General features: G+C 41.0%; 1 long non-coding RNA gene across 3 annotated transcripts in view; it reads right to left on the bottom strand.

Annotated features, from left to right (window-relative positions):
- The window catches only part of LOC309618078, an 81607-nt gene extending 68280 nt beyond the window's left edge, over positions 1 to 13327 (bottom strand). For all 3 annotated transcript variants that reach the window (XR_014238306.1, XR_014238307.1, XR_014238308.1), the window contains exon 1: positions 8494 to 13327. This is a non-coding gene — a long non-coding RNA (uncharacterized lncRNA). The remainder of the gene's footprint in view (positions 1 to 8493) is intronic.
- Positions 13328 to 13407: the final 80 nt, after the last annotated feature.

The raw sequence follows: 13407 nt of genomic DNA on the forward strand, positions 1-13407 counted from the left end.
ATGATAATAATAATTACTCAAAATTCCCTCCCTGTATGTTTCTGGCTAGGGTGAACTACAAGAGACATTTTTACACAGATCTGGGGTTTGGAAGCAAAGAAGCAACCACTTTTTTTCTTTATAAATTTTATTTATGTATTTATTTATTTTTGCCTGCGTTGGGTCTTCGTTGCTGCGTGCGGGCTTTCTCTAGTTGCGGTGAGCGGGGGCAACTCCTCGTTGCGGCGCACAGGCTTCTCATTGTAGTGGCTTCTCTTGTTGCGGCGTATGGGCTCTAAGGCGCACGGGCTTCAGTAGTTGTGGCGCATGGGCTTAGTTGCTCCACAGCATGTGGGATCTTCCCAGACCAGGGCTCGAACCTGTGTCCCCTGCATTGGCAGGTGGATTCCTAACCACTGTGCCACAAGGGAAGCCCCAAGAAGCAACCACTTTGTAGGTCATATTATTGCTTATCTGCTGGCTTACCTTGTTGGCATGGGACAGTGGCTGGACCTACAACTGCTCCACCTTCCCCTGAATCATTCTCCAGCTTTTTCAACTCCTGGGCTAGATATATAATGAAGGGGACAGCTTCTCCCACAGGCTATCTATACCATCAAGGTTAGAGGCAGTGAGAAGTGACATGGTTTCAGTCTGTCCTCCTGGGGTTTTAGCTCATGCTTGTAGGTTCCAGGTTGTACTTGCTTTTCCCTACTTTATATCTATCTTCCCTTCCAGGCTGTCTTTGCTGAAGTCTTCAAGCTCCAGGATTAGGTGTGATCACAACAGCTTTACAGAGACTGCTTAAACAGGCCCCACAATTGCGTAAGATTAGATATGATTTACATGATACACACACACACACACACACACACACACACACACAGCTCCTAGTGCATTCTGCTCCTTCTGTTCCTGTGGGTTCTGAGTCTCCGATTGAAGCCTGGCTGATTGTATTTCATTGATTTTATAGTTGGGTAAATGCATTATCTTCTTTGGGTTTGCACTTCCAAAAACTTTATCATTCAGAATAGTGTACTGCAGGTTGGTTATGTACATTTTGTACTTTGAAGACGAATTAAACTCAATGCCTGAATTTTGAAGAACAATAAACTTGATCAAATAAACAGCTTGTTCACATCTTTAAGCTTTTCACAATTGCCTAACTTACAAAAATTGCTCTGGGACAAAATAAAAAGAGATAATATACACATGCTTCTTAGAAATATGGAGGTAGACATCAGAAGAGAACAATTTAACCAGTTGACCAGTTGCTGCTGGGTGGCAGGAAGTGATGATGAGCGAGAGCCAAGGGCATCAGGAGATGTTGCTTTTGGTAGAAGACTTTTTAAGCATCATTTGACTCCCTAAACTAGTTGAATGGAATATTTTGATAAAAATAAGCATTGTTGGGACTTCCCTGGTGGCGCAGTGGTTAAGAATCCGCCTGCCAATGCAGGGGACACAGGTTCAAGCCCTGGTCTGAGAGGATCCCACATGCCGTGGAGCAACTAAGCCCGTGCGCCACAACTACTGAGCCTGCGCTCTAGAGCCCGAGTGCCACAACTACTGAAGCCCGTGCTCCGCAACAAGAGAACCCACCACAATGAGAAGGCCGTGCACTGCAACGAAAACCCAGAGCAGCCAAAAATAAATAAGTTAATTAATTAAAAAAAAAATAGCATTGTTACAAGAAAGTTTTAATAAAAAGCCGAGTTCTGTGCCACTTATTTGTAATAGGGCAGGCAAAAAGAAAGGAAATAGTGGACTTCCCTGGTGGTCCAGTGGTTAAGCCTCTGTGCTCCCAATGCAGGGAGACTGGGTTCAATCCCTGGTTAGGGAAATAGATCCTGCGTGCCACAACTAAGAGTTCACATGCTGCAACTAAAGATTCTACACATGGCAACAAAGATCCTGCGTGCCACAACTAAGACCCAGCACAGCCAAATAAATAAATTAATTAAAAAAAAAAAAGAAGAAGAAGAAGAAAGGAAATAGGAAAGGTTATCATTTGAATTGGACAGTAGAATTTAGTTCTGGAGAGGTTCCAATACAAGTTGAAAGGAAGGTCACGTTTGGGGAGGAATATGAAACAGTAAGATTTCAAGGGATAAGAGAATGAGCTCTTCCTTCTTTAAGACTCATTTGCTACAAAAAGAAAATCTTGGCAACAAGTGTCTCTCCTCCCCAGCTCTCTGCCTTCTCTTATCTGTATCTTGGGAGCTAAATGCATGAAAATTTAAGTAGTTATTGAAACAAGATAATACACTGAAGCAGCTCCTTTCAGAGCCATGTTTCATGGACTTGAGGAGCCTTGAGTTCTGGGACTGGTATAGTGACGGCCATAAACAATAATTTTCACTTAAGAAAAAACTTTAATTCCTCTCACGGCTTAACTATATTTTAGCCTCATTTATTTCCTTTTCATGACTCAAGCCCTTGGATTTCAACTTCTTGCCAATTCTTCCACATCCTCAATTTGACCTTTCCCTTAGCATTTATTATTTTCCACCCAAGTTCACATATAGAAACATAATTTGGGAATATTAGGACTAATTTAAGTCAAGGCATTGGTGAAAAAAGTTAGGTAGTTAACCCCTTAACAATACCCTCCCCCAAAGGAGTAAATGCATGAGAGTTTTTTTTTAAAAGAGAAAAAAGATAGGGTTGGGAGGAAAACAACAAGAAAGACATAAAGAAAAGTTCATGGAAAATGGTTCTACTCTGGCAGAAGAAAAACAAATTGTATATTCGGCAGCTTCACTAGTCCTATTTCAAAGCAATAAAATAGTTAGGTTTTATCTTACTAATTCACTTGTATCCATTTTAGAACTGCCTGCTCCTCCATAGTTCAGAGCTTATTCCTTAAATCATTTGGTAATTCCAGCTACATAAATTTCTAATGAGTCCAATGAAGCCTGAGAGCTGAATGAAAAGTATTACATTACTATCCTGCCTTTATACATAGTTTTTCCTTCTAGAGACATAAAGCATTTCACACATACTTTCTCTTTTATTCAGCAGGCATTTCTAAGAGTGGAACAGCAGGCTGCATACCCTAAGTCATGTGAATTGTCAGCAAGAGAGACTCAAATTCCAGACTTCAAGTTCTGGACTTTTTCCACTGAACTCTGGCACCACTCTAGATCCAAATGATGTACTTTCCAGACTATGGTTCCTTCTGATTGATGACTGTTCATCTTCCTGATTCCTAATTCCCCAAGGGATCCCTCCTAGAGACCTTTCTCTAGGTCAATTTCATTCTGTTATCAACCCCTCTGGGTAAAAATCCTCCACTAGTTACAAATTCGGTTAATGTCTGTTCTTCCTGACTTCTTATCAAAGAGTTTCTACCCTGGCCTCACGGTCACATTTGCAGGTTCTTTCCTGGGATGGGTATTGTCTGGGCCTGAAGACAAGCTCTTTTATGAGACTACCTACACTCTTAATTCCTTCTCACCTACCTCAAGTTTTAATTCCCTTTGAGAGACGTTTGTTTGAAATCACTTTGGGTTTGAAATCACTTTTTCCAAGAGAAGAAATCAAGAGCTTGGCAAACAATGAGAGATTTTGTCTGTTGGCTTATTCACTGACTCAAGGACTTTCACTATTCCCTGCTCTGCGACTCTGAAAATAATTTCTTTGTGCTTTCAAATTGCCTGTCAATAAACTGGAATCTCTCCGGTGATAATGACTAGTTTAAAAATATTTTAAAGCATTGATATCAGAGGGGGGTCCCAACTTCTAAAACGCCATTTACTACCCACAATCCTTACATTTATTGACAAAGAAAATGATTAGAATTTGTGTGTGTGTGTGTGTGTGTGTGTGTGTGTGTGTGTAATAGGCTGTGTTGGGGGTGAAATGGTAAATGAATTATCCAAAATTAGTGATGTTATCAGACAAGCCATTGAGAAGAAGGATATGTTACTCGCTAGCTCCTCATGTGATATGGGTCCATTAACTTTTGGCTATATTTCAATAAATAAAATTGGAAGACAGAACACTTATTTCCCCATTTGAAGGTATTCCCCAGATATTTTACAAAACTTATGCATTAAAATATATGATACAATGGACCATGGAGATGGCAGCGCCATGGCTGAGGCAGTGTGAGAACTGTAGGGTGGGGCGCCCATGGAAGTTGAAGGAGGAAGTGTTTATGAATGACCTGCTAAAATGTGAAATGAAGATGATATTCTCCAAGGCATCAGGCCACTGGAGGACCTGCTGCCCAAAGGGAGCAAAGAGGAGCGCTAGGTCTCTATCTTCTACTTGGCTGAGGGCACTGCCAGCTCAAGGAATGGGAAAAGACCCTAAGATATACACAGGGGTTGCTGCAGGCAAAGCAGTCAGGCTAAGGAGCTGAAGAGAAGAAAACTGTCTCTCTCTCTCCTCCCTCGTTGTCTCCTGTCCCCCCACTCCCCACCATCCCTCTCTCTATCCCCCCCACGCTTTGCTCCTCATCCCAAGTCCCTCTGAATTCCTGCTTATTAAGATTCCTCCCCCTCCCCTCACTTTAGGCCCTTTCAATCTCCCTGTTAACGGTCTCCCTCCAAGCAGGTCCCCCTCAGCCTCCGCTCACCTCCCCACCCCCTCACCAAAGGCCTTCCTGATAAGATTTAGGAGCTAGCCAAGTCGATTTATAAATTATCTCTCAGCATGGATTATTTCTACATCTGAAAAAAAATTAGTCTAGTTTATGTTGATTCTTAGCAGCATTAATTTGGGAATTTCAATTTTTTAAACCAATTTCTCAAACTTTGCCATTGCTCTAATCATGTCACAGTATGATGCAAAATAAAATAAGGGCAGAATGGTACTTATGCAGAGAAGAGAGATGGAACGAGGGGCCTACAACGCGAATCCACTTGTGTCCCTTTGTGAGGCAATGAGAAAACTAAGGAAACCCATGACTGGGCAAAGCAGGCAGAGACGGTAATGGCTCAGGATCCTCTGATTTTCTGAACGGTGGCAAAATCAAACTAGAACCCAGGTCTCCAAATGTATAATTTCATGGTGTCAGTGAAGCACATGAGCTTAAGAAGTAGGAAGGGGAGTTCACATTCTGGCTCTGCCTCTTAGGAGTGTGAGAATTGGGAAAACTTACTTAGCCTCTTTGAAACTGTTTCTCCTTCTGTGAAATGGGATACATTTGCTGCAGGATTAAATGAGCTAACCTGACAAGGGCCAAACTGAGTTTAAAAGTCAGCCTTTGCCCCAGCCTCAGCCCTTTGCTTGACAGCTGGAGCAAGCCACAAGGATTGCACAACTCCTAGATTCCCAGGTCACATCAAGGGAAGGAAGGTGGCCAAATCCTTATCAGGAATTTAAGCCTGGCTTGTTTGCCCCTGGCTCAGACTTATCACTGTGCTGGGATAATTCTCCAACCCTCTCTGGAACTCAGTTCATTCCTCTGTGGGATGAAGAAATAACAATCTATGCCTTTAAGACACAGGTTAGATAAGAACCAATTAATGTTTATAAAATACAGTGTTACCCAAGGATGAGAGTACAGGGTCAAAATGCATTTTCAATACATGCTATTATAGGTCAGGGTAGTGTTTCCCAAATTGTGGAGTTTGAATTGCTGGTGGTATACAAAACATTTTTTGGCTGCCGCATAAAATGACAAAAAATATGTAGAGAGAAAGTGACTCCCTTTCAATTGTCTTTAATTACATCAAGAAGTAATTCTCATTTGGAGTCTCTAATACTTGTTGTTTCTCTCTTTAAAAAGAGAGTAAACCTTGGGATCCATGCCTTCAGCAAGAGGAGTAATTAAGCAGAATTTAGAAATATTTCCAAAGTTTTAATTTTTATGTTTGTCTTCTAGTTATAGCAAATAACACTGGTTTCCCATTTATGATAATGGCAACCTTTTTTCTTAGGAGTAAATGGAAGTTTTTTTAAAAAATAAATTTATTTTTGGCTGTGTTGGGTCTTTGTTGCTATGCGGGCTTTCTCTAGTGGCGAGCGGGGGCTACTTTTCGTTGCAGTGCACAGGCTCCTTATTGCGGTGGCTTCTCTTGTTGTGGAGCACGGGCTCTAGGTGCACGGGCTTCAGTAGTTGTGGCTCGCAGGCTCTAGAGCACAGGCTCAGTAGTTGTAGCGCACGGGCTTAGTTGCTCCACGGCATGTGGGATCTTCCCGGACCAGAGCTCGAACCCATGTCCCCTGCATTGGCAGGTGGATTCTTAACCACTGCGCCACCAGGGAAGCCCAGAAGTTTTAAAATACATTACATATTAGAAAATTTTTAATTTTAAAAATAGGGAATTCCCTGGTGGCCCAGAGGTTAGGACTCTGCACTGTCATTGCTGAGGGCCCGGGTTCAATCCTGGGTTGGGGAACTAAGATCCCACAAGTGGCAAGGCATGGCCAAAAAAACAAAATAAAACAAAACAAAAAAACTTGATTCAAATGAAAATATTAAGTAAATACTAACATAATATTTGGATTTGGACAAATTGAAAAGGTAGTTTTCAAACGACTGAAGTTTGGGAAACACTGGCCTCATGGATGAGGAGTCCAGGGACCTGGATTCCAGCCCTGCCTCTGGTAGAAACCTACCACGTGACTTGGGTGAAGCTGAGCCTCAGCATCTTCATCTGGAACTAACAGGGCTTGCTCAGTTGGTCCCTAAGGAAACTTCCGGCTCTAACATCCTATCATTTGAAGCAGATGATTAAGACATTTTCTGTTTTTTGGGTAAGAATCAGTTGTCCTGTTTTCTCTCCATAACCCCCTTCAGGCATTTGATATCTAATCGAAAAGAAGTATGGATCTCCGTTTTATTAACACTCATAAGTTTAACTAATGCATATGTTGTTCCAAAAATGCAAAAGAAAGGAAGGAATTATTTGTAATGGAAAGAATACTGGATTTTGAGGGAGATGACATTCATTCTGGTCCTCAAATTTGCCATTTACTGAAAATGTGATCTTAGGTGACCTTAAGTTCCCTTTAGCACTAAAATTCTATGAAATGCAAACAAGTCTATAAAAAGGAAATAGATCAGCTGAGAATTCACTGCCTTTCCTTTCTAATTGAGATATTTAATACCCTACAGTAATATTTCAATATAGACTGAGAGCTGAAAGGAGATCTTCATTTTTTTTTTCCCCACTCCCCAAGATCTTCATTTTAACTCTCATTTTGATACTAGCATTGTACTTGGTACATAGTAGGTAATCAATAAATATTTAATGAATAAATAAAAAGTGGCTTCTCATGAACATGAGGCCAAGAAGAAACACATTTCATCAGGTAAGAATTTAATTAATTCAAAGGGAGTTAATTGAGCACCTACCATTTGGCGGCCATATTTGCCAAGCATTATACCTTTTATCTTCCATAAATAGCAAGATGAAAAAGACATGGCTTCTGTCTTCTATTAACCAATGACACTTTGAGGGGAGATGGCATGTATACAAATAACCACAGTATGGTAAAAGAACTACAGTGCAATGTGAAAAGTGCCAGGCTCCTCATGAGCAGACCTGTGCCCCATCTTCATTCTTTTACTAACTAGTCACATGAATGTGAGAAACTCATTTGTAGAATCAACTATCAGTTTCATCACCTGTAAAATAAGGTTACACTGTATGATCACTAAGGTCCCTTCCAGCTATGAATCTGAAAATGATTCTATGCCTCTGAGAAATTAGTTTAAATGCTAGTCTCGAAGACTCCTAACTATACACTGGAGATGATTTCTTCAATACACTTATTTTTCCAGGTAAAAGTAATAAGCAAAATCACACAAATTTTTTTTTTTATTGGCTTCAATCACAATTGCCTTAATCTTTGAACTCTCCTACTAGCAAACTTTCGAATTTGATTTCTCTTGATTTTTGTAAAGACAGTAATAGGAACACTTGCTTTCTCAATTTACCTCAAATACCCTAGTGGGAAGTCAGATGAAAGATTCAATTCAATTCCATTCAACGAACATCTACTGAATATAAATTATGTGCAAAATCTAAAAATGACTCCAAGATAAAGAAAGGTCATGGCCCTCAAGGAAGTTAAAACCAAGTAGAGAAAATGAAACATTTTCATTATACCAAGAGAATGCATTTCATAGAAAGGAAAAAACAAATTCAGAAAGTAAAACAATATGGAAGATTAAAAAAGAACTTAAAAAGAAATGATATGGAGGAGGGTTGGAAATCAGTCAGAAATTCCTCAGCCTAAAAGAAACGATGACCCGTATGTTAGCAAGTAAAGGTATCAGTTGGAAGATCTTGCATTCAAATCCATTCCACCAGGGCAAGACTGGCTGGGGCCAGCAGCTCGAGTAGAGATAGCTTGTGAGCTGTCTGCGGGACTCTCTGGGTCCCTGGAGAAGGACTCAAATTCCAGCCAATGCTGGCACCCTCCAACAGAAGGGAGAAAGAAACAGCTGACTTAAAAAGTTGCCCCCAAAGTCAGGCAACTGAAGTTGAGAAGAGTACAGAAGCATTTCCCAAACAAAGAATAGAGGGGAGGACAAGTAAGAGAAACCCTTGCCTTTCATGCAGTCGGTGAAAGATAATTTTCTTCCCCCTCATAATCTCTACAGATGGTCACAGGCAGGAACATTCAGAAAAATGAAAATGCGAAGCTCTATCAGAGGAAGAGAAAAATGATTGATATGAGGAAAATCTCCGTCACTGCATGGAATATTCCATTTTATACAGATTTCTCCTGAAGGTCCAGGACTGAGCTAAAGGACTGAGCCTGCGTGTAAGTGCCCCGAGTTTAGGGGTAAGGAGAGGAGAAGGGGATGGAGCTGAGTCAGCTCAGCAACAAGCTCTGGGAATCCTACAGAACACTGGAGACAGGGTCTCCACTTACCCTTTTAGATATAATACGATAACTTCCTATAGGCTGCCAGGAGCGTTCTGGCTCAGACATAGATGTAGAAACATCTAGACTGGCTACACCATTTTCCACACTTTGAGTCATTCTGGGTATAGTTGTAAACTAAGATCAAATTATATATCTTTGAAAACCTGATACTAACGTTCTGCTCATACCACACTGTCAAACACCCCACAAAAAATGTGAAATCAGGAAGAAAAGTGAAAAATAAGACAGCAGGGTAAAAGCAGGGGCATTTCTAGACACTTCATCCCCAGTAAGACTACTACAGCCAAAAGGAGTTGCCTCCAGAATTGTCCTCTGGGCTCTATTATTTTCCCTGTATGTTCTACAACTATCAAGGTATCTACTACAGTTTATTAATGCACATGTTTGTGTGTATAAATTCTGCTTGTCCAGCTAAGTTCTGAGCAAATTCCACACTCTTCAATCCAGGATCCCAGACTTAACTCCACAAATCCCAAGATCCGAAACTCCTGCTCTAGGACCCAAGCACTGAATAACTTTGGGTGAATTCCTAGGCTTAGCCTGGCGGAGCTGTAGCAACAATAGCAAAAAGGTCCAAAAAGCAAAACAAACAGGCACACAAGCAACTTTCCTATTGCTTAAACAATGAGGCTGTTCTTACCTTTTTTTTGTCTGGTCTCAGTCAATAGTGAGTCAAAAGACTATGGCAATCTTTTTTATCTTTGAGATTTAACCACACTAGGGGACGATAAAATATTTGGGATTTTGGATGTTGGTTTGTTGTTCTGTTTTGTTTTTGTTTTGTTTTTCTGGTGGTGGTAGGCTTCAAACTCCTGTTGTACAATTATTAGTGGGTTTCTTTTTTTAAAGTCATGTTTGATTGTTATTTTAAGTAAACATTGCTTCCCTTTAGTTATAGGAAGGGAACACTTACTTTCTACTCTCACCAGGATATACATTCAGAAACAAGATCCTGCAAGAATCCTTCCCAATTTAAAGCTAATTTAGAGGTTTGTCTGTAACTTCAGAGACAACCCACTTGAATTGTTCTAACTTTTGGTGACTATGGAGTCTCCCAAAACAGGCCACAATTTTGAATTGGGTACATTCATAACATCACAGGGAATATACCTACACTGTCCATATGAGTAATGAGAGTTTAATTACAGGAGAAGCCCACCTTTCTGCACTATTAAATATTATGTATTCTGAAGAAGGAAAGGAAAAAACTCCCCTCCAAATGAAGTTAAAATTACCTACAATGATGTGGTGAAAAGTTTATCTACATAGGAAAATATTATTTTATCTTGAGAAAGAAAAAAAGCAAGACACAAAATTTTATATTGTATTCTACTCCAAAATTCTAATTATTTACATATAAAATGGTTATATTTATTCTCCTTGAACAAAAGAATGTAATAATTTTTGCTTCCCCTCTCTAATGCTTATGTACTTCCCTGTCAGTATAAGAAAACGGTGTAGAAAAATACATCCTTAAGAGATATAACTACATGAAAACGCCAAACTGTGTTTTTGTTGTTGTTTCTTTTTGGCCAAGCTGCGTGGCTTGCTGGATCTTAGTTCCCCGACCAGGGATTGAATCCACACCCTCAGCAGTGAGAGCATGGAATCCTAACCACTGGACCCCCAGGGAATTCCCAATGCCAAACTGTTAATACAACATTTTGCTGAGATATGAGAAAATGGAATAAGACAGGATGTAAATTTTTTTAAAATTATATTTCAAGATAGTAAATGTTGATTCAAAAATTTCAAAAGAAATGATATCCACATAAAAAAATCATGACTAAATCTAAATCACCCTTAGTAGATAACCACACAGCAGCAATGTTTTCTGAATAACTCAAGAATGAGATTCAAGAGAACGGGTTTCTAGTGGTTGGATCAGCTTTGTTTTGGAAGTGAATGCTTTCCAGAACTTTTACTTATGATTTTGATTATACATATACTTGATGTTATTTTTATGGCTCTTTGCCAATCCCTTATATTTTATGAGATTTTGATTTTTCACTTTTGCAGTTAGCTGGGATTATTATGTAGAAAAATAGTATCTAACACTTATATCTTACTCTTAGTATCTGACACTCTGTTGCCAGACCCTGTTCTAAATGTTTTTCTCATATTAACTCACTTAATTCTCAAAACTGTGAAGTAGGTAATATTACCATCTCCATTTTACAGATGAGAAGATTGAGGCATAGGGAGGTTAACAAATTTGCCCAAGGACACACAGCTAGTAAAATTTTAAAAGCCTAGGAGGAAATGCACCAAGGTATTGATGGCGGTTTCTTAGGGTGTGGGGTTATAAAGGAGTGTTAAAGAGAGATGACATGACAAGCTCTTGAATTAAGACAGTGGCAGCTGTTTTGGAACAGAGAAGACAGACTCCAGAACGTTTAAGAGAAAATACTGGCAGGGCTTGCGGACTGATTCATGCCACATGGGGTTGGGGGAGAGTGGCCTGAGTCTAAAAACACTCCAGTTTCTGGCTTGGGTGACTGGATGGACGTGCTCACTAGGGCAGGGAATATAACAGATGGAGCAGCTTTGGGAGAGAAGACTATGTTCTCAGTTGTGACATGTCAGGCTTTACTCTAAGTATCTGAATATGTAAATCTGAAGCTCAAGAGGGAAGGCAGGTCTGGACTTGAGAGTCTTCACATAGAGCTGGTAATTAAACCCCAAAGAGAGGTTGTCATAACGCAGGGAGAGTGTGGAAGAAGAAAAACAGCTGTGGAACAAGAATAAAACTCTGGAGAATCTCAGCTTTATGGGATATGCAGGTGATAAGACAGCCATTCGGATTTGACATTAACATAGCAAATATAAATATGAAATGCCACGTACATATTTGCTTCTCATGGTAGGGTTCATTTATGAGAGACAAGGTAGCATCGAAGCAGGGCAGGGCAGGAGACAAGTTTGGGTTCAAATCTAGCACTTTATCACTTCGGAGCTCTGTAACTATCGTCAAGTTACTAACTGTTGGTAAAATATAAATGATTAATACACTGCTCATACTGCTGTGGGTATTAAATGGGTTAATCCACAAAAGCACTTATATGGCACGGTGCCTGACATGTAGCATGGACCCAATAAACAGCAGATATTATCACTAATGAGTACGCAAATCATACAATTATTTTTCATTCCATTGTCATACTTTGTCAGTTGAGGAAATGGTCTGGAAGTCTGTTGACTAGCAGGAATAAACTAGAGTGGAATTAAACAATTGTACGAAAAAGTCACCAAAACAATTCACAGACACTCAAGAACTGGTATTTTCCATGAATTTGTTTGGTACAGTACATGTAAACAGAGGTAATAGCAGTTGGTTAGAAGAATTAGCAGGGACTGACAAAAATATTGGTATCTGAGCTACAAGACTGCATTAAAATTTTTCTTTTGTTCTACTATAAATATTCAACAACTAGCCCCAGTATCTGGCACAGAGCAAGCCTCAATAAATATGTTTACTGAATGTAACAAAATGATTTTTTTTTTAAAAAGGAGGGGGGATGATTTCTTGTACCTGGTATTAAACATCTCACCATTGGAAGAATTATCCTCATGCAAAGAAAAAGATGAAGTAGCCATGCCTAGGTGCTGTCACTTGAGATCTCTCAAAAGAGTCTGGCTATGCAACTCCTCTCTCATTAGCATCTGCTGCATATTTGAAATTCCCAGCCTTAGCTGTCCTCCTTTGGAAATAGGTTTAGAGTCCACAGAAGAGCCAATTAAAATGCAAATATGTCATCTGTATACGGGAACCAACTTGGCTTCTGGCAGACACTGACACGTTTATCAGCTCTGCTGTGTGAATGGTTAGCTGCCTCCCAGAGGCCTAGACCTTGGGTGCGGGAAGGGCTGCTTCTCAGCAGACACGGTGGGGTCTGCCTTGGCCAGTGGCAGGGACACTGCTGACCGCCAGCCTCGCTGCAGCCCCGAGGCAGGCCCAGCTGCAGGAAGCAGCCAGGACAAAGACAGCCCCGGCAGGTCTCATGGTAGGGCGGGACGCCATCATGCCCGGGTCTCCCTGTTCCTGAATTCGGGTCACCTCGGCCCTTCCAAAAACCGGCTGGCTCTCGTCAGAACGTTCGCGGCCGGACGTGTGGGTGCATAGCGATGTTCATTGTCTTCTCACTGTTTGCATCACTGCAACCTCCAGTTCCCCAGCACATGAGGGCCGGGGAGGTGGCCAAACCGAGTTAAAACCTGAAACGTCTTTTTTGTTCTTTACAGTTCAGTCAGTTTAAGTTCCATGCAATCTTTACGCTGTGAGCTAATATGTATTATACAATTCTGTGTTTGCGTTTTCAAACGCTCTTCAACTTACAAATACCATGCTGGGCTCCCGGCCGGGAAAATGAGACAGAATTAAAACGCACAGTCGGTAAGTTCCAACCCAGCGTTTGGGGCTGAGCTGGTGCTGCAGCCTCCCCTTCCTCCTCCGCCCCGGCGCTCTTCCGGCTCCCCCTTCGCGTCCCCAGGACAACGCCCGCTCGCACCCGGAGAGAAGGCGGGGCGCCGAGCCGAGGCCGTCACGTCCCGAACGTCGGGAGGCTGGCCATC

Source organism: Balaenoptera borealis, assembly GCF_965194805.1.
Source record: "Balaenoptera borealis genome assembly, chromosome: 20".
Classification (NCBI taxonomy): domain Eukaryota; kingdom Metazoa; phylum Chordata; class Mammalia; order Artiodactyla; family Balaenopteridae; genus Balaenoptera; species Balaenoptera borealis.